At 36.0% G+C, this 22458-nt stretch overlaps 1 protein-coding gene across 3 annotated transcripts in view; it reads left to right on the forward strand.

Annotated features, from left to right (window-relative positions):
- LOC126819468 (cAMP-dependent protein kinase catalytic subunit beta) overlaps positions 1-22458 on the forward strand; it is a 161324-nt gene that overhangs the window by 18374 nt on the left and 120492 nt on the right. Inside the window, exons 1-2 of one of the 3 annotated variants that reach the window (XM_050547499.1) lie at positions 19344-19434; positions 20169-20516. The exons of 1 other annotated variant lie outside the window; for it this stretch is intronic. The gene's annotated coding sequence lies outside the window, so the exon portion shown is untranslated. Of the gene's footprint in view, positions 1-19343; positions 19435-20084; positions 20517-22458 lie in introns of those variants that run through there. One more of the 3 variants, XM_050547500.2, reaches the window with a different exon arrangement.

The following is a 22458-nucleotide window of genomic DNA, read 5'->3' on the forward strand; positions in this document are numbered from 1 at the left end:
TCAAATTTCAAAATTAAAATTTGGAAATAAAAGAGAAGTTATACCCAATGCTTTTGGTTTTCAAATAAGTTGTGGGTTTTTCGAAAGAAATAGGAAGTGAAATTATTTTCGAAGAACAAAAATTCAATTTGGTGTGGTCTAACAGGCCTTAGTGTTTTATGGAAGAACATTTCCCAGATTTCACAAGGCACCCGTTTTAATATGCAACTCGAACGCCAAAATGTAAAGGTATGGTTTATTCCGTTGTCAAAAAGTCTCATCGCTATATATCGAGCCGTTCGAAAATGATATAACCAAAAGTTTATAAATGAAATGAAATGGGGTTTAACGTCCTACTGTTCTGCTCCGAACCAGGCTAATGAAGACGGGCAAAAGTTTATAAACATGATTATTCGAGATATACGTCTGTAAGGTTGAGAATGTGTTGCTAACAACACCATGCAATCTGACTGTTTCCAAAACCTTATAATTTGGGAGTCGCGTGGTAAGTAAGATGCTTGCTCGCTAACCTAGAAGTGCCGGGTTTGATTACGGCGTGGTGTCCCTTTGTCAATAATGTAAGAAGGAAATGCGTCTAGTCGTTCGAAATAGGCGAAAAACGAGGTCGCGTATACATATTGGCAGGCACGTAAAGAACCCTTGGATTCGAAGTAAGAGTAGACCGTATCGCCTATGTCCGGGTAATATTATATATCACTTTCCCACGGGATTAACCGGTTGTATCCATTAAAATATATCTAGGAAGGCACCATTGATAATCTTCCTTTTAGAATAATAAATGGTACGACGTTAAAAATACAAACAATTTCATGATATCAAAAAAATATATCCTGTAAATGCCATAAAATCCAATTCTATAGATCAAATATCGTCTAATTGATAATACGGTAGTCAATATGACGGGGGACTCTGGAGTCTGTGGTTTCATTTTTCAACCACTTCATTTCAGAAAGATAAATGGAATCGAGAGATTTCCCTCAGCGAGATATATTATCAGATACTATTTCTACCATTGTAATTACAACCATTAATCAAGTCTGAACACAAATGTTTATTAACATCTCCTATCAGCAGAACACTGTGACATTCAGATAGTCTGCAATATCAAGTGGCTTTTAGTGGTATCATGGCGTCATATCCGGCGTTATTTGGCGCCAAAGATACCCATGGCTTAAAATTAATCAGGCGGTGGCGCGATTCGACGTAATCTGTAAGACATTCAAACCCAATATATTCGACTACATGGTTTTATTAATGCATTTGGACAAGTAAATCGACTTGTGAAACTACAAGATTCAATGAGTTAGAATGTCTGGGTTGGGATTGACTAGAGATCGTCTTCAACCTTCCGAGAACTATAAAAGCTGAGCACCATGAAAATCTCTCATTATTAAAAATTGGAGCAATTGATCGGTAATCTGCTTGATAGAGCGATAAATGCGGCAGCCTTTCACACTTAAGGAAAGAGTGAATGAGTAAAGAGGGAATGATAGGCTTGTGCTGACATAATTTGTCTCCACCGACATTTAAGAGGCAAGTATTTAGCTACCTTTACAAAAGCAACCAGATCTTCAGCGGAACAAGGATTATTGTTCCTCTCAATGCCGGCACCTTTTTATACTAAACCCGGGAAGTTGAGCTCATCTAGACACCCAATTACCCACTGTACAGTACATTGTGATGGACACAAAGTCTTATATAGCAGTAGAACTATATAAGAATCTAATTGTACGTATTGAAAAAAAATCTGCATTTAGCGTTCAGAATGTTCTATCCAAAATTACCACCGTTCGTCTGTGGGACCCAGTAAGAAATTGTCAATTGTTATTGTGAGAATATAGGCGTTCACTTTGGCACACTTAGTTCTGGGTTCAATATGTTCTAGCATCCTGTCGACTTCTGACTCATAACATTTAAACAGCCTGTGATTTAATTTTCGGGAAATATCAGAATGACATATCACCCACGCCACGTTATTGTTGCATATCATTTCGTGTGTTATTAAAGGGACAACATACGAAAATATAAATACAAGACCATGCATACTTGGTGTAATTATTTATGGACAAATTGATATATTGTCCCTTTGATTGCTGTGTATATGATACGCCACATGTATTCACCCTGGGAGTAGAGACAGAATCCATGTAACTGTAACTAATGAAACCGAGTGTAATATTTAGATAATAACAATGACATTTGAGTTAGTATATAACTCCTCACATTCCCGTATTAATATCACATTTATAATAATAATTTTATATATTATAAATTATGCACTATTAAATAATAGTTTAGCTATATGAAAGAAGAATTTAGATCTATGAAATAATAGTTCAGATGAAATAATAGTTCAGATCTATAAAAGAATTGTTCAGATCTATGAAATCATAGTTCAGATCTATGAAAGCGTAGTTCACATCCGTGAAAGAATAGCTCAGATCGATGAAAGCATAGTTCAGATCTATGAAAGAATAGTTCAGATCTATGAAAGAATAGTTCAGATCGATGAATGAATGGCTTAAATCTTTGAAAGAATAGCTCAAATCTATGGAAGAATAGAGCAGATCTGAAAGAATAGTTTATTTTATTAGATCTATGAAAGAATATCATAGATCTATGAAGGAATAGATGGGATCTATGAATGAATGGTGTAGATATATGAATGAATAGTTCAGATCTATACAAAAATAGTTTAGATCGACGAAAGCATACTTCAGATCGATAACAAAATAGTTCAGATCTATGAACGAATAACTTAGATATATGAAATAATAATTTAGATCTATGGAATAATAATTTAGATCTATGGAATAATAGATTAGATCTATGGAATAATAGATTAGATCGATGAACGAATAGTTCAGATCAATGAAAGAATAGATTAGATATATGAAATAATAATTTAGATCTATGGAATAATAGAATACCTTAGATATACGAATTCAGTTGGTGTCTAGTTGGTTTCGAATCAGTGTTGAATGTTACACCAATAGACCATCTTGGCCTCATTCCCTTAATTCAAAGCGGCCAATTAAATTTTGGTTCATATAAAATCAAAACATACCGTAGCCACAAACATGGACAATTCCAAAAACTTGTATGTTAATAAGTTATACCATAGTGAATATAAACATGGTGTTTCAATATTCAAAGGTCAAATTTAAAAATCACAAAATCTTGACTGTGTGTCATTGGCACTTTGTGCATGTGTCCTAGTTAAACTAAAATGTGAACACCCGATTTGCGTGTAAAATGTAGACATACTAACTAACCCATACACCACCTGAGACAATTCGAAATAAACGCTACTTCGCTCAACTCAAACTTGAAATGACCAAATTTGGTAAGGAGAACGTTAATTACTGCATAACTAACCCATACACCATCCGAAGACAATGCGAAACAAACACTACTTCGCTCTGACCAAAACTTGCAATAACCAAAGTTGGTAAGAAGAGCGTAACGTATTGAATATTCTTGGAAGTTTGAGTGATCACCCAAAATGTCGCGATTGCCATTTTTTGAAAGAAAGTCATCGATGCTGATTTTTGTGGAGAGTAATATTTTTTTTTTTTTGCTCTTTTCAACATGTACAGCTTAGATAGTGATCCACCTCCCTGTATTTATACTTCTAAAACTCAACATCCCAGCTGCAAAGCATAGTGTTAATTAGGAAATCATTCAGTAGCAAAGTCTCGAGAAAAAAATAAATCTCCATTTTGTTGAGTCTATAGTGGCGACTTAAAAGGCAACTTATTGATTTAATAAGATTGTCTTCGAGATTCTTTGATTTCCATCTTTTATATTGGTTATCCCGAAAAAAATAGTGTTTGCTGACTCAAATAAAACAGTAATACGTACGGAATAATTTAATAATGTTCCCAGAAATATGTTATAAAATCCAATTTAGATTTCGATACTATAGCTTTCATCCACAAATTTATCATGATTGAAATATATGCAGTTTCATAAATTAACGATTTTATTATTAGTCATCAATGCTATATAGAAATGTCAAGTTCTAACATAAGTGTCATAAAAATCTAAGGAATGTCGGTATAGCTTCATCGGTGATATGATATCCATAAAAATAGAAAACATTTATAAATGATACACGTGGTGGTGTATTACAGGGTTGTAATTTCCAATGTAGAAAATTAAACTTCTCACAAATCTAATCGATACTTATATTTTACTCCATATCAGATCCTTTCCTTTAAATTCGTTTTAATTGAGAGCAGGTCCATGGATCTAAGAGTACAGATTCTCCATATTGTCTGTGACATGTCAGATGCAGTTAACTCAATATATCAACCAGGGTAAAAAAAAAATCCAAAAATCTCGGGTGTATTGTTGGGTCAGACGACAATTAAGAAATCCAGACACAGAATTGAAGAAAGCAGTAATTACTTTATTGATTGGGGTTAACTTTGTTTTAGCGGATTCTCAAATTTTAGAATCTGGAGTAACCAGGTGTACGATAGTGACGACTCAACTATTTTAGGAGTCCAGTGTGACCAGATGTACGATAGTGACGACCTAACTATTTAGAATAACAAGGCGTACGATAGTGGTCTCAAAGTTTAGAATGACCAAGTGGACTACATATTTTAAACACGGCCATAATTGTACAGGAATAGCCAAGTATGTACAAGATTTACACAATACTATCTGCATTTCCTACATTCCACCAAAAGATAGTTAAAGATGAATTCTGTAAGAAAGAGCTAATTTTGCATATCACAGGTCATTTTTCTGACTTCACATGTTATATATATATATATAAATATGTATAAATATACTATACTGTCCATCTTTATACAATGACATTATTTATGAATAGTCCCAAGACGGACGAAAAGTACTTTAAAATGTTAAAATGTTATTAAACCAAATAATTTTGGATATATATCCAAAATTATTTGCACAACCGCAAAGCTGCACTACTTTGTTTCACGGTAAATGATGAAAAAGATAAAAAAGGGTATGCTGACACAAACTGATTTCAACACTGGTTTAATAACATTTTAACATTTTAAAGTACTTTTCGTCCGTCTTGGGACTATTCATAAATAATGTCATTGTATAAAGATGGACAGTATAGTATATTTATACATATTTACATAGTAACACTGTGGTTTTAATTGGTTATAGTTACCATTGTCTATGGTTACATAGTATATCGTTAACTAATAGAAACATGTACACACGTGTTAATCTGTAGTATATGGAGTTCAATATATATATACATTGTTCTTTAGACAATTATTCACATGACAAGCCCATAATCAACTCTTTAGACTATCGGGTGGCTAAGATATGGAGTGGACTAGACAATATCTGTCATGTCTTCCTTGAACGTTAATATGGACACCACTCACTGTGACTGCCGGTTGAAGGACTGAAAATCGGTACTACGTTTACCATCGTGGCAACGGTACTTGACAACTAGGACTATTTAGGCTATTTCTTGTCAAAACTTCAAACTTTATAACTTTTCTCAGAATACAGTACATTTGACTGAAATTTTCAACATATTCATTTTTCAGTATCTATTTTTAAACTATTATAGCAATAACAACCAGTTCTTAATCTAAATCTTAGATAATGCATCGTTTAGTTAGACATACGTGTAATATAGGTTGAACCATTACATCCATTCAGCAATATCACGTATCTTGTAAGTAATCTCATTGATTTACACTGTATTAATCCGTTAAATAAATATTGACTCACGACACTCCATTTTCTGACCATATGGACAGACAAACTCAGAAGAGGCTAACTGTTTAGGAATGGTTTAATAATAATTAAACCGGGGCCATAAATACTATCTTTTGTGTTCTGATCACCTCGAATTTGGCTCAAATTACCACCTCTTATTGCTAGGACTAAAATTAACATAATGAATTGAATATAGAATCAATAGTGCCTTTTCTACACTCGCAGCCTAGACTGAAGCTATTGTATCCACGATCCGTTAAAAATTATGAAAGTTCCCCTGAAATGATGAGTTACAAATTAGAGTAATTCGTATTGGGGAAATACGTTTATGGGGATTTTATGGTATGGTTTCAGGTCCAGAGAGATGTTCCTAATAAGGTTCATTAAGATTTTGTTAAATTGTAATTTGAATTTGAAAAATAAGAAGTTTTATGGCTCGGGATAAGATCCATTTCCCAAATAGGTTGAGTTATAATGAATTTTAAAGAAGATATAATGAGAGTTTTGCCCGTCTGTAATAACTTAGGTTTCATTTTTTTACTATTGCTATTTCCTACAGAGTAGAATGTAGCAGAGTCTGGAGACTGAACAGTCTGCGGTAATAGAATATTAGCTGTTAGAGGTTGTTCCTGAATTTTAGCTGGTAGAGATTGTTCGTGAATTCTAGCTGGTAGAGATTGTTGATTTTGCTGATAGTAAAGTATTGATGTAACAACGTTCTCTTGACTGAGGTTATATACCGTCTCTCGATTAATGATACTTGTCGTATTCATGCTTCATGCTGTGTCCTGCGGGTGTTCCTGACAGCATCTTGATGATGGTCTATACTAATGATATCACTCATCACGCTACGACATTTACCTTGTCATCACTTCAAATGCATTTCATTTTTCTGTTTTAGATATTTGACTTTATCTCCCCTCTATCCATAACCTTAGATCCACATACCTTCCACTACTATCATCGTCATCAGATTATCTTGTCGCTATTCATATTACCTTCTGTACATTTATAATTATGTAAATCATCATTATCATAATAACTCTTTGATTAATTGCACCCTTTTTATATCTAATTTAAACCTTTACATAATAAATGATTATAATTTTAAACCATGTAATACTTTCAAACGAGGGATAAATGTATATCCCGGCTTATTTTCCGATCCATGTTCTTTATATTATGTAAATATTTACGAAATAAATATTGTTAGCAAATAAACAACGCAACTGATAGCATATCTCAGTTTGTTTTCGCATACTTTACCATCTCAATTGCACTTTAATATTTGTCGAGTAAATTGTCTTGATCTATATCGAATTATGTTTGTGTGAGAAACACGATAAAGTTAACGGCACAAATAAGTCTTCGCTTGTTTTAAGGTAATTGGTACTTCAAAAGGGTTATCTGTACACGAGACAGATTTATTGGAATACTTCAAAGCAAACTATTGAATTGTTTCTGTGCGTACTTGATTTGTGTATGTTAACCAGTCATTTAGTAAATTGGTTCTAAACTTTTATGACGACACAACATTCTATAAAATACTCTATATTATTACATTGCAGGTGCGGATACAGAAAGGTGGTGGGTTCTGCACCTCTCCTTTTTAATAGCATTTTGTTTTTATGCGCCCGTATGAAAATGTGGTAGTATATTGTGGTCGTGCCCGTCTTTTGGTCGTTCCATTTGTCCATGTGGGCACTATATAGACTACATTTATTACCGATTTTTGAAAAATTCTATGTTGTTTACATTTGTAAGAGGAAGAAGTTTATTGACTTTGAACAATTCCTGTCAAGTACTGCTATAATATTGTGAACGCTCTAATTACAAAGCCATTAATTGATCTATATGAAGTTCATGTACATTATATGAATTAGTGAAACGAAGACCCCTATTTCATTTCTGAAATACTTTGCTGTCTAAAGATTGTTGCCTTGTGAACTGCTGTGGGCGTATGTTTCATTGCCTGGCAACCTATCTCTTGTAATACTGTAAATCATGTGAAAATCTCTTCGTCTTTTTCAATTCATTTGACATAGGGGGAGATTATCTCTATTCTTGAGTTATTTATGTTTTCATATTCCAACCAAGTCTTGACAATATTGTGTAATGTGATATTAAAAGTTAACGACCGATTCTTAAATTGAGTGTGTTTTAGTGTGTTGTTTAGTGGGAGTTTAATTACTACCTGTAAAAGAGCAATGTACCTGTACTTAATCTACTTTTATTTAACTATATATATAAAGTTAAGTATGGTAATAAGTATATAATTTGTATTTATAAAACTTTAAAGGTTGGTTAGGTCGGTTTCTGTTTGCCTATATCCGCTCCTTTTACCTCAAATATGTCATGCACAGAATGTAAGCAAAAAATTACATACTATCCTGTTATTTAAATAAACTAAACGTCTATATCCCAATTATTAAATAAAACTATACAATAAGAATACAATTGAGAATTCAAGTCCCACTTAATCTTTTTTGGCAGACATTGTAATAACATGTGATATATTGTTACCATGGCAATTACAACTGTTCTTTTGTTATTTGCAAAAGTGTCAATGATTGAAAGAATATTACAACTGTTCTTTTGTTATTTCCAAAAGTGTCAATAATTGAAAGAAAACATTATTATATACTGTATTGTTACATGCTATCTGTCATAAATGCAGCTGTCGCATAAATGCATAAAGCCACCGTCAGGAATTATGTGTTTTTGCAACTGAGTGTTGGTTATGAAATAAATAACATGTAGGTGTTTGGGTTATATCTGGTACATGTCCTTGTATTACAGATGCTTGCAAAGTATAAGCTAAGCTGGGCGGGACGTGGGCATCGGGAAATATGTTTTGTTAGTGGTATCCTGTATTTCCGAGAGAGGAGTATACTCCTCGCAGTGTTTCGTTTGATTAGACCTAATCCCACTCAACACCGCCGTAATGAAAGCAAATTTCTGTTCCAAATTATGACTGGTCAATAGTCCGATTAACAACCAATACCTAACTGCGTAACAATACCATTCGGGTTTAAACAGAGCTCCAAACATGTTTACATAACGTTACGTCAGGATTCACGAAATTTATTACGTCCAATTAACCAGTGCATAGCAGAATATTGCAGAAACACTAACTGTGCGACAAACGCGGCTATCAAAACGACTACAATGTAAACAATACTGTTTGGAGACGAACAATACTTTCACCGTTTTTAATACCTTAAATCACTGTCCAAAGTTTTAGAGAATACCCTAGATTTAAACGAAGGGTCCTCGTGCTGCTGTACTTAGGAGAGATTTGATTGAATGGGAAGAATAGACACACTCCCTCAAAAGCTCAAGTATCAGAAGTCAATCCAGCAATGGCCAGAGAGGGATTTCTCGGGCCTTTGCTTCGGGGATATTAGAGAGGAAGGGCGTACACGTTTCTTAAGTATAGATTTAAGTTGGGATGCCCCCCCCCCAGCATCTGAATAAGTTATATATTATCCTGTATGTGTATTACAATGTTGAAAGCTAGCATTGCTGTCCTTGAAATGGTTTCCTCCAGATATTCTTCACCGTATCAAAGAGTTGAGTATCTGTGGATTACCGCATGTGTTGTCTACCTGCCATTATACCCTATGACAAATTTGATCCTCAGCGGGCTAGGATCTGAAAGAATTAGCCATTCATTGCCTATGGTTTGCTTCCGTATTTGTGGTCACAGTTGAATCCCAACTTGTTAATGTATTATGTGTTTGTGGTAGTTTGTGTCGAGACAGTCTAATTAACACCAACCACGCTATGTGGCGTGCACTGTCAAATGTAATGGGATATTTTTATATCAGCCGAACGACTAGACATTTTTTTTCATGTCAACCATGAGATGACGGGACCGGACAGTTTCGAGATCGGGAAACTAGCAACCGTGATTGGATCCTAACATTTCCTAGAAGTGACAGCCATTTATCAATCTGAACAACAAAACCACTCTACCTTCAGAGAAATGAAAATGCAGTCTACAATTTAGTTTTCGAGGGATAGTTTCGTACGGGTCATTTATATCATACAAACGCTTTCTAAAGAAAACCGACTCCTGTTCTGTCCGTTGATATGAGAATTTTCTTAATAATGTCAGCTTTGTAGCCTAGTTATTATCTTCAAATTTAAAGATAGTATTTGCATCCATTCATTCATTTCAACAGTTCCTAGATTCTTGAATGATTTTGATTAAATTTACTCCGTTCCATAATGTACGTCCAAGACATATTCAAACTTTTTGCACCCCAGTTTTCATCTTTGAAGCCTGTTCTTATTTAATACTCACATCGTGCTGTGGAATAAAAGACAAGATTCATTTAACGCATTCAAAGTGAAATAAAATTAGATAACGAAAGCCGTGAGGATTACTTGGCACTATTAAATAATATAATTTCGGTTTTGGGATGAGAAGTATGATAGGCTGATGGTACGGTAAGCGATTAGCCATTGGGGGAATCAATTCTTGTTTTGCCTTCGCCTCACGTCATCCATGTTGAAGCCAATCAACTAGGTATTGTACGTTATGGCTTTTAAAATGGTTGGAAGTTGATTGAAAGCTATGATGATCCCCTACTATGACGTGGTAGGTATCGTTCAGATTAGTTTGTGGTTACCCAGTATAGCATGATGTCTTTGGCCCAGTTCATCTGTAATCAAGTAGAAATTACTATTGCAATTCAATTACCGTTTCGGCTAACCTTTGATTGACTTGTAGATAGGGTGCTTTTATGGTATTACCAATTCGTACCTAGTCTCCAGGCTCCTTAATAACATTAGCTGATCAGTCGTTCTAGAACTGTAAGTGATCACTGAAGCCTGGTGACGTGTTCGTGTTGCTCATTAGGAAGTAATACACACATCGCTACTAATTCTGCTCATTGTAAATTTTAATTGGTGTGTCACGGGCCTTTCATCTTGTTGTTGTTGTTTGTATAGAGAAATTTAAATGGGATTTAACACAATACATCGACTATTCTGAGAATAACATACGGTAATTTTTATTTTGTGCTTAAGTTTGCAATTCAAAGAATGCCCGTTCTGCTCGGACAGCAGCCTTTCCTCCTTCTCTCTTTTCATATCCTATATCAATGTTTCTTATACGGTTTAAACACATTCAGTATTGGTAGTTTCGAACTATTCAGTTTAACATTCAATGGTGTACTGTACCGAATTACTTGCTCTGTAATCTAAGGGAATAAGCCCCATTTCATTACATTTTCTAAGGGAATCCGTTGTATTTATCTTTTCGTAGAAAACCTAGTTTCCCAAATTCAAGATTTTCTGACATTGTCTTGTATGAGTAATTGCTCCTAAAATCGAATTCTGCCGTGTATACCATGTCTCACGATCAGTAAACGGTAGGTCAAACACTCTTGATAATAAGACAGCTAATACAATTCGAAACCTTGAGATAAATTGGTAGATGTACATGAACACAGGACAAAAAGATGCCTTCACCGATATCTGTTATCAACTATTGATTCATCTTATTGGACCACAATAGTCCAAGTGGCGTAAATTTGTCGAGGTCATAAGAGGTTGATTTGTAGCCTAACTACTAATATTCTTCTCTTATAATCTTGTAGCTTTAATAAAGAGATGCCTTAATGGAGCCGACGTCGTTCCTATTGATTGTGTTCAATTCATATTTGGTGGGCAACCCTTGCTGATGGCGTCAATAACAGTTATATTATCATCTCAATGGTTCCGCGTTTAACTGATTAGAGAAAGAGAACGTGCTTCCAGTTTTCTATGCTAATTGAAATATCTCTATCTTGGGACTGATTTTTTGTTAATAGTTCACATGTTATCCGAGTGATATATGTTCTATGTTCGAACCAATGACACATGGTGTTTCTCCAGCGTCTGAATAAAGCTCTCTCTTGTATTACTTAATCCCTCTATCCCGTAGCCCGAAACAGTTAAGAGGGAAATTATTATTGGCTTTCTGGAAATTAGGGGTTCAGTTTTTAATACTGACATGTCTATTGTAAAGATACGATAACACAATTGGTTTAAACAAACTCTTAAGATTTTAAAACTATTGGACGCATTGTATATGTGAGAAGCATTATGTCTTGGGGCATTTATTTGACACACCGACGTGAACCATTTTAATCCACATTTCATTTCACCATTTCGTCGAACTGTAGTAATACCTTGCCATTTTGTCGAGCTTACAGTTTTGCCTGCAAATGTTTAAATGCCCCAAAGAAAACGCAAGCCTTGACATTTATTGACATTGCTATGATTTACGATTTTATTAGATTAACGAATGATTAAGATTGTAACAAGTGCTTCTAGATACGTTTAATTTAACTTAAGCTATAAGAGTATTAGCCAGATTAAAAGTATCTAAATTGTATCCAGTCAACTGTAAACAAGTTCTGTCACATAAACTACAAGTGAAATTGGTATTAATATTGATACAGGCAGATAGCAGAAATCTATATTAAAGGGAGAAGCCGTTTATTTTTTTATTATTATTATTATAACTAGCGGTTGATCCGGCGTATAACTACTGTTTCGGAAGTGGTAGAGTCCTGAATCGGAAGTGTTACAACTTTCAAAACCGGAAGTAGTAGTGCGCCGCAACCAGGACTATGCCACTACCTGGTTCGAGCTGCCTTTATACCCCAAGTGTAGCCACCATTCCCGAACAAACAGAAAGACACACGGCAGTCATAACTATATATATATAGTTCAATGGTTACCGGTGTTTGCAAGTTTTTCGAAACATTCCAGATAAACCTCTTGATTCGTAACTTCAAGGATGTTTGTTCATGCGGCGGAACTGTCAGCATGATGAAGAGTAAATATTAAACACACCACAAACTAAAAATGTAGTGTGTATTCTGCTATTAGATGTTTTCAAGAACCCCAGAAAATATTTTATTACGAATTTAAAGATGCATTATGTAAGAACCAAATCTGGTCATTGCAGGTGTTACATCTGTAAATCATTATTTTGAAAGTTATTCACATGACAGGCCTATAATCAACTCTCTAGGCCATCGGGTGGCCAAGCTTTAAATGGATTTGAACACTCGTTAGATTTCAAATTTTAACGATAAAATGGAAAATCCAAATTTAGTCTCGGTTGTCAAGTACCGTTGCTACGATAATAAATGATCTACGCTACATCTACAGTCATAACTTCGCCTAGAATTGGAATGAAATTTTCAATATATTCATTTTTCATTATCTATTTTTGAACTATTATAACAAGAACGACCAGCTCTTTATCTAAATCTTCAGTTGTTCTGAAAAACACTACCTGTTATATAATCCATATTAAACTAAACAATGGCCACAACTAGAAAGACGAACAAACATATTCTAATACGGGGGGGGGGGGGGTCACGATAGCTAAGTGGGTAAGACGCTGGCTCGCTAGCCTGGGGGTCGGGTGTCCGATTCCTGCATTGGCCGAGAGAGTTCATCCAGATTTTCCGGCGTGATTCCCCCTTGTCAGTAATGCAGGCAGGAGGGCCTGACAAGGACAACTGTCTAGACATTCGGATGGAACGGAAACCCGAGGTCCCGTGTACATATTGGCGTGCACGTAAAAGATCCCTTGACAGTTGGAATTCGATATAAGAGTAGGCCGTAGTGCCGCTGTCCGGGCAAAATTTCCCTCATAGCACACTGTTTGGCGTATGCCCGTCTTCATTAGCCCAGTTCGGAGCAGAACAGTAGGACGTTAAACCCCATTTCATTTCATTTCATAACGAGCTAGATATTCTTCTAATACGGGGGGGGGGGGGCTCACGGTGGCTAAGTGGGTAAGACGCTGGCTCGCTAGAATGGGGGTCGGGTGTACGATCTCTGCATTGGCCGAGAAAGTTCATCCAGATTTTTCGACGTGATTCCCCCTTGTCAGTAATACAGGACGGAGGGCCTGACAAGGACAGCTGTCTAGACGTTCGGATGGGACGAAAAACCAAGGTCCCGTGTACACATTGGCGTGCACGTAAATGATCCCTTCGATATAAAAGTAGGCCGTAGTTCCGCTGTCCAGGCAAAATTTTCCGCATATCATACTGTATGGCGCATGCCTGTCTTCATTAGCCCAGTTTGGACGTGGGACGTTAAACCCCATTTCATTTCATTTTACTTCTAATACTTTTTGTATGCAATATCACTAACTGTGGAAGCAGACGTTACACACCAACACCAACCATCATGCAAGCAAGAATACCATTTCTTATTTTCCTTTAGATACTGTAGGGAATTAATTATTAATAAACAAAGTCCTGCAGAATGTTACGATACAGACATTTTGATCTTGGTTCTTTAAATAAAAACGCAATTTTACAAACCTTTGCATTATTTAATCTTGATTTGTTTTCTTAGATTTATCGCTTGGGAAGGCAATCGATTAAAGTTCACCACGCGATTTTCTAGTTTGATATATCAATTGGACTAGATGTTTATTCCCACCCTAGGCACGTTCCAAAGTCGCTATATTACGATTGCTTTCATATCTATTAGATCACGTTTTTCCTGGCCTGAATTTTAATTTGGTAGCTGTTGACACGAAGAATTATATCCCCGGGCGTTTTTTTTACCCCAGGAATCAACACGTAATATGGTTAACTTTCTAAACTAAGAAAAGTAAGGGGAATCTTTATCTGAAAAGAGGTTTCTATAAGACTTCAATTCCCACAAGACTTTCAGCGCACGTTAACATTATCAACAGCATCAAATTTAAAATCTGTATTCGTCTGATTACCAGCGGAATATATTATTCTGATCAATTAATATTCTACCTCATTATAAATATAAAAGTACAGTCAGTGTAGGGGACTCCTGGAAGTGAAAAGTGTTAACTGGTAAGTGTATCCTCTCGTGTTCAACACCCGTCATTACTTATAGACAACCAGGAGTAGCAGCTTGGAGCTTATTTCAGAAGCCAATAAATGCTTGGTAGAAGATAATTTTTGGTCCAAAGACCTCCAGCAGCATTATTAAATCTAGAAACCATTGTTTAAGAACGAGTTAAATCAAACTGGTTTAACGCCTGATACCACTTCCGTTTTACGTTTTATTTTTCGGTTGAACTTTTTATCTGGCCAGGTTCATCGGTTAATCATTAAAATACACTGGATACAAAATGACCGTCCTACACCCTTCGATCCCTTTTCGTTTATGATAATATCAATTCACGAACATTTGTGTACTAAATTCTCGTGCTGATGATTCAGATAGGCTAATTAAGCTTCAGGGTTTCGCCTTTATAAGACGCCATATGAACTTATAGTTCATTACGATCACCAAGCTTCCCTGAAAGATCTTTCAGCTAACCGTCACTAACGTTAACATTAAATTTTAATAACAACTCTCGACTGAAAGTGTTTATATGTCATAAATTGTACTCATAAAACAAGTCAATTGAGTTAGACTCTTATTTTAGTTCTGATGAAGACAGACACGACTATAAAAACATCCCTTAAATGGATTTCGTTTTTTATTAATGCGTCTCACATCACTGTTGTTGATGAGACCAATTTTAATAGCGGAATGTTACGCGGCGTCACTACTTACGTCCAAAACAGATCTGAAATCTATGAAGCGTATCTTTATACAGTGATAGATAGACATGATAAATTATCTTTCTATTTTTATAAATATAAGTGACACCTAGCTTACTTTAGGGAGATATGTTTCAATGAATTTAACTTCAACACCAGAGAGTGATCTCTAGTTCGTTTCATGCTTCATTTAAAAGATACGATCTCTTAAAAGGATAAACGTATTAGCTGCGTTTATCTAGGTGTACCTTTGGCTAACAGAATGTACAGATCAATTCATGTGGATTTAAGAAGATTTTCTTTATATCCTTTGGGCCTTAGCCACCAAAAGTAATCTAGATTAATATCAATGTAATGCCCCTCGGTGTGGATTGGCTACAAGTACAGTGTCCAGCTCTAAAATGAGACTTATTCCTTGTATCCTATAGTATAGTTTAAATAACAACGCTCTGTAGTACTTCCTAGTTAGGCCCCAAATCGTTTTGGATGATGCGGCCATATTGAGATTCGGAAACGGATCAAGCTATCATACCCTAAGATGTTTTTATATTAAAGCGACATAACACTTTTCTACAGCAATCTTTGAGTATGTGGCAGCAAGCATTCCCTCGTTGGGCAATGTTTTGTTTACCAATCAGGTCGTACAAAATGGCGGCCCGAAGTCGACAAGAACATGGACAGAGAAAACCACAATCCCTGAACTGTCGTCTGCAAATTGTTTGTACGCGCACACACGTCACTGGAATTTCGACAGCATCGCTGGTTGCTATTACTCGTTGCTTCAACATGCGAAAATGTGTTTCAGAAAGGATAGGATCGAGGATTTGGGATTTGATTTTTGTTTTTAGATGCACAAACCTAGTCCTACACTTTCTCAGACTGCTATCAATGTCATGACATGACCATTACGTTCGGTACACTAACTGTTACAATTTGCAAATCATATTCCACCATTTCATGGATCAAACACCAAACCTGTAACAACATGAACCACAAGTTTAGTGGAGGCGTACTAACAATCATCAATCTTCAGGGACTTTTTATAGTATGTACGGAAACTGTCGACGTTTAATAGTAAAATAAAAACATGTTCATGTGTTGTCAATAACACGCGTTTCCTTTTGGCTTGTAATTTTAAAGGTCATGTGTGCCTGTTCATGTAATTTGCACTTGTATGTTAACATATATAATGGTTGCAAGTTTAATTAAGAATTTGGGGTTATGTCAGAGTTGAAGGCCGTCTTCTTATTATTGAAGCCTCAAGGCAAAACCAGGGCAAATAATATGGAAGTTTTATTAATATACCGTGTTATGGTCTTATAAGACTGTATTTGAATCAGTGGCATGGCTAAATTGTCTGCTGCCCGGGACAGTCCTTGAGCTCCCCCCCGCCTTCCACAAGAAAAAATACACAACACTGTAAACATCAAACATAATTAAGCAGTGTTTTGAGCGGAGAGATACAATTTCTAGCATCTTTTATCCAGTTGCTGTTCCGATAGAAAAAAATGCAATCAGAACGGCCAAATGTGCCCCCCCCCCCCAACTACTTTAAATCTAAGCACTTATCCCATAGACTATCCAAGAGTAAAATAGATAACGGGATTAAACTGTACCCCAGACTTGGGTGAAAAAACGGCACACTGACTGTTCACTAAATGTTTTTAATACAAAAGCGTCAAATTATTTCTCAGTGGAATATATGGGGATTTATTTGTCTCAGTCAATTAGAAATGTCGATATTCCAGGTCGTCGCTTTAATAACGTGTGGATATAATGATTGGCCAGCTCCCTCCGTGTATTTGACACGACCCTCTCGCTTCTAATCATTAAATTGTAAGAGAAATTTACCCCCAGGAATCCGGTTGAATTTAATCACAGAAGTCAGAAGCGATTCTAATTTACTTCTAAGTTCTTAGTGATGGCCCTCGGCATATGTTACTCAAATTGGACACTTCAGCGTCTTCAGACGTTCCATACGGCTTGAGGTTTTTGTAAAAAAAATCCCTAATTTAACGTGGGAGTATATTGTCCATACATCCGTCTAAAATATCTTGTAAACACGCTACAAATTCTCTCACAGAAGTTACAACGATTGTTCTTCTTGGCAATTCTGATGTTGTGATAATTGAAGATGAGTTGCCTCCCGAGATTATACTGTGATATTTCGTTTGGTCTTAAATATAAACCCACACTTTAATTGACTTCGGGTTTGTTGGATATATTACACAAGAAAGTTGTAAACCGACAGAATTGTGTGAAACCTAGTTGAACTGTAACTATGGAAATTAAAATGGAGTCAGACCACTAATATAGATAAATCATTTCACATTTCATTTCATTTTTTAAATGCCCATCTCTCTTTATTTTCTGGCCCAGATTCGATCATTTTCTGTCAGCATTTAATGAATTTAATAATTTTGAGGCGAAAGGATCAGAGGTAATCAGGGGTCCATTTGGAAAGATCTCTGTGAAAAATTACATTTCTATTATAAAATTTCCAGAAAAAAATTCTCCTTTAGGATTTAGATCATACAATTGTGGCATGTTAATGGTCTCTTTGCTGAAATATAGTTTAGACTCTACCAAATGTGAAATAATAGGGGACTCATAAAGGTCCAGATATGCCATGGAATTGACACTGAACTCGTATATTTCGACAGCAATTCGTTGAGTTATTTCCCCTTTTTTAATGTTTCAGGATTCATGTTTTATTTACGCATCGAAGATGACGCATGTTTATGAAAATTGCGTGCTGTTGGCTACAGTAGGCGTGTTGGAATCCCAATTTGTCGTTTTCTATACGAAACAAAGTTTTAGGTGCAATTTATCGCTACGTTACTCCCTCCAGAATTCTGAATTAGAAAGGAATCCTACCCTAATTAATACAGTAAAAATATTATATTACGATTCTGTATAGCAATGTTAGAAACATTAGTCTTATCCGTGGCCTCCATTAATAGTTTAGGGAAACGATGTCTGAACTCTTTGAATATTAATTGTATATCCATATCTCAGTAATGGATTGGCAGAATTGTTTTAAATTTTGCACACAATCTCATTTTACCATGCATGATTGGGTGGTAAATAACTAAAAAAACAAATTACCCATCTTTGAGTGTCCCTTTAATGTCGACTAAATTAGAAAACTTACTAAAGCGAGTCGGCATGTTTAGTATTAGAATATACTGTATATGTGTTCCTATTCAGATCTTGCTACACCCACTGAGCAGAATAATCGCTGATCTAGCAACAGTATAATGCGGCATGACTGGATGCTTTTAAAAACAAATGTGAAAAGGTGTTTTCCCCCCAAAAAAGACTGAAATTAGGTATGTTTTGAAGATTCATGAAATGAAATGGGGTTTAACGTCCTACTTTTCTACTTCATCCGGACTAAAGAAGACGGGGATACGCCATGCAGTGTGATATCAGGGAAATATGGCCCGGAGAGCGGCCTACACTCCCTTTCGAGTTCACAAGCACCTAAAAATCGACGTCGATAAAAATGATTTTGTTTTGCGTCAAGGATGTGAAATGGACGACTGCACAATTTGTTTCTGTCAAAACTAACTACTGTTGCTGGGGCGTGGTGTAAAGAAATGAAATGGGGTTTAACGTCCTATTTCTCTGCACCGAATGCGCCAGTGGAGACGGCAATACGCCATGCAGGGTGCTATGGGGGGGGGGGGATTTTACCCGGACTTCGAGCGGCCTATTATTATTTCGAATTCCAGCTGTCAATAGTTCTTTTACGTGCATGCCAACGTGTACATGGGACCTAGGTTTTTCGTCCCATCCAAACGACTCTGCGCTGTTCCTTGCCAGACCGCCCGTTCTGCACCACTGACAAGGACAACTTTCTCAGCCAACTTAAAAATACACGTAATTACCCTTTTAAATACGAGATAAAGTGTAAGTCATGTCCTTGTGAAAGAAACAATAGTCTATTTTTATAACAGATGTGACACGTTCTATCTAAGTAAAGTATACACAATATAAATGTACTATAATTCATCAAGTTGATAATTACATATATACTAAATATACATCAATCATGCTTTTGACCCGAGAAGAGTGTGTTTAATGATATGACAACTAGTTTTATAGTTAGTGAAGAGCTAGATAGAGACGGTTGTCTTATTGCAATGTACAGTCGACACATTTATAATCCTTTTCAACCTATAGAAGACGGTGTCTTTAATTCGCCGAAAACCGCCGACTGCCGAAAAGATGTTAGGAAATCGATTTCCTGATTGGGATGCACCGGATATGATTCAAAAATGGAACTATTGGACTTTTCCCTACGAAATGAAGTGAATGTGTTTTATCTCACAGAAGTGGATGCGTATTTTCTTTATGCTCTAGTCGTGTATTATTATTCGTAATACACACGTTTTATTGTTAGTTTATTCATTTCATCATCATTTATTTGTTCGTTTCCTCATAAGCAATTGATAATCGTCATACGTTTTTCTGTTACCTTAAAGAGAGTCTATGTTCCGGAAATGTTTCAGTTAGATTAATCTCTATTCCCTATATAGTGTGTAACATCAGCTGGACAAAACTCTTCTATCTATTGCTTGCACTGGATTAAGAATAAATAATGATATCCCGTTGTTTTTTAGAAAATAAATAAAACACATAGCTTTAAAATAGTACCGATATTTATACATACGGGTTATTACATAACACTACTCTACGTATTCACTTTGTTCCGTCGTGAAACTTCCAATAGTTCTATATTTTGATTCGCCTTTGTATCTACCTTTCGGCATTCGGCGCATCTCGGCTAATCAAAGACACCGTATAGAAGAAACTGACTACATAAAGCAACATTGCTTGTTTCGTTTTGGAATACATTTTTGTTTTGTGTTAAATTAGAGACAACCACAGCGTGATTCAACCACAGTCCAACCATATTATCGATAAAACCGAACACGATACGACACTGTGTGTTTGGGAAAGGGATGGCGATTTTAATTGAATTGAGTGTATAATATCTGGGTGACTTGGTATACGTATTGCCTGTTTGTTGATATAGCGTGTGTATCTCTATAGAAGGCGGACGAGATCTATTATATACGTACGTGTCTATGTTTACCGTAACTTCTTCAACTTATTCAATTATATCATATTCTACTGAGGGAATTGTATATTAAAGTTGCAGTATATGTAAGTGTTATAATAAGTAAGAGAGAACATTTTGGAATATATATAAACATTAGTAAGGTAAGTGATTTTGTTAAAACGTATTGTGATATATTGAGCAACATTATCGTTAGATCTTTATGCTAGTTGGACTATATCATCGATATAATCAGCATTTTCCTTCCGAGATTATCAATCTATATTCATTAAACCAGTTAGACTGTAAATGCATGTAGTATGCCCTCATTAGACCAGTTGGTGTAGAAACGTAAAACGTTAGCCCCCCCCCCCTCCCATTCAATTACGTTTCATTTAATGATATTGATAAAGAAAAGGTATAAAAACTATGAAAGCTATTTGTGACCTTCCCAAATGAATAAAATTTGATCTCCTAGAAAGAACCCTTATATATGTCTCGTGCGTGATGGCCTATCTATACTCATCTGCGCCGCACTAAGTTAAACCTGCGGGGCCATTCTGTTATTTCATGGAGATACCCCTAAATCATACGCTTGAATTTTGAATATGGTAAAGATCAGGATGCCGCAGACTTGAAACCCGGTGAATGTTATAAGTTGGAGTACACACACCCTGTCTCTCTAGCCTGGAAGTCTCGGCTTGGCTCACGATGTTTGTCGAGAATGTTCCTCGTGATTTTACGGTTTGGTTTCCCCTTGTCAGCTGTACAGGGACAGCTGTTTAGTCGTTCGGCTGGCATGCACGTAAAAGAACCCTTGACAGTTGAAATTCGATATAATAGTAGGCCGTCCAAAGTCTGGGTAAAATTTCCCGCATGCACCCTGCATGGCGCATTCGGTGCAGAAAAATAGGACGTTAAATCCCATTTCATTTCATTACACCACGCCCCAGCAACAGTAGTTAGTTTGACAAAAAAATTGTGCAGTCGTCCATTTACATCCTTGACGCAAAACAAAATCATTTTTATCGAAGTCGATCTTTAGGTGCTTGTTAACTCGAAAGTTTGCTTAAAGGGATGGGTCTATCCATTATTTGGAGAGAGAGAGAGGGGGAAATGGGGTTTAACGTCCACTCGACACAAACTAAGTCATTTCGGGACTAACATATGGTTCCATTTTATTTCAATAATTCGCTTCCGCGTGGGGGTCTGTAGTAGTGGGAGGAAACTGGGGGGACCCGGAGAAAACCCACGAGGTTAGACAGGTGACCTTACTCCTTGTCACGTACAACCCGGGAATCGAACGCACACTAGTTGACTCAATGACATACCTTTTTCGCCCCCCCATCATTTGAGAATGGAAGGGAATGGAAGTTAACGCAATACTCCATTACTATTAGTATATATATACTAATGCGTGTGCAAAGTTAGTAAAGGTAATTTGGCCATATTGTTTATTTTCAATCCCACTTGCGAGATTCGAGCCAATGATATTATTGTCGAGAGGCTAATACCCGAAAGATGCAAAATAGATTTGAAATACATTTTCTGATTTATGAAGTTGGTTTGGAGTTCAAGTGGGTTTCTACCAAGGCAATTTAAATCAACGGATTCAACTACACAACATCTCAATTATAATTCTAAACACATTTTCTGATTGTTTATATAAATTAACGTCACAAGTACAAGCAGATAATAATTCTATTATTATTCTTAAATCTTGGCTACCATACAGACATTCTTCAACATTAATTTGGATTCAGAATATACTTTCTATGAAGTGGTGGTCTAAACAGTCTACACGCAACTATGTTACTATTGCATTTCGCCACTGTTGTCACCATAACGTATGTCGTGCACAAGGCGAGGTTTAAGTACTCTTTCCATAAAATACTTTATCGTCTGTCCTGGTATAAAGTGTTGGTCCCTGCAGATAACTATGTTACTATGCATTATAAATTGCATTTCGCCATTGTTGTCGCCATAACTTATGTCGTTCACAAGGCGAGGCTTACTTACCCCTTCTGTAAAATTGTCGATAGTACATGTATGCCCGAATATAAGTGATAATCTTTGTATTCTACAAACAACTATGTTATTATGCAT

The sequence above is a fragment of the Patella vulgata genome, chromosome 4 (assembly GCF_932274485.2).
Source record: "Patella vulgata chromosome 4, xgPatVulg1.2, whole genome shotgun sequence".
Classification (NCBI taxonomy): domain Eukaryota; kingdom Metazoa; phylum Mollusca; class Gastropoda; family Patellidae; genus Patella; species Patella vulgata.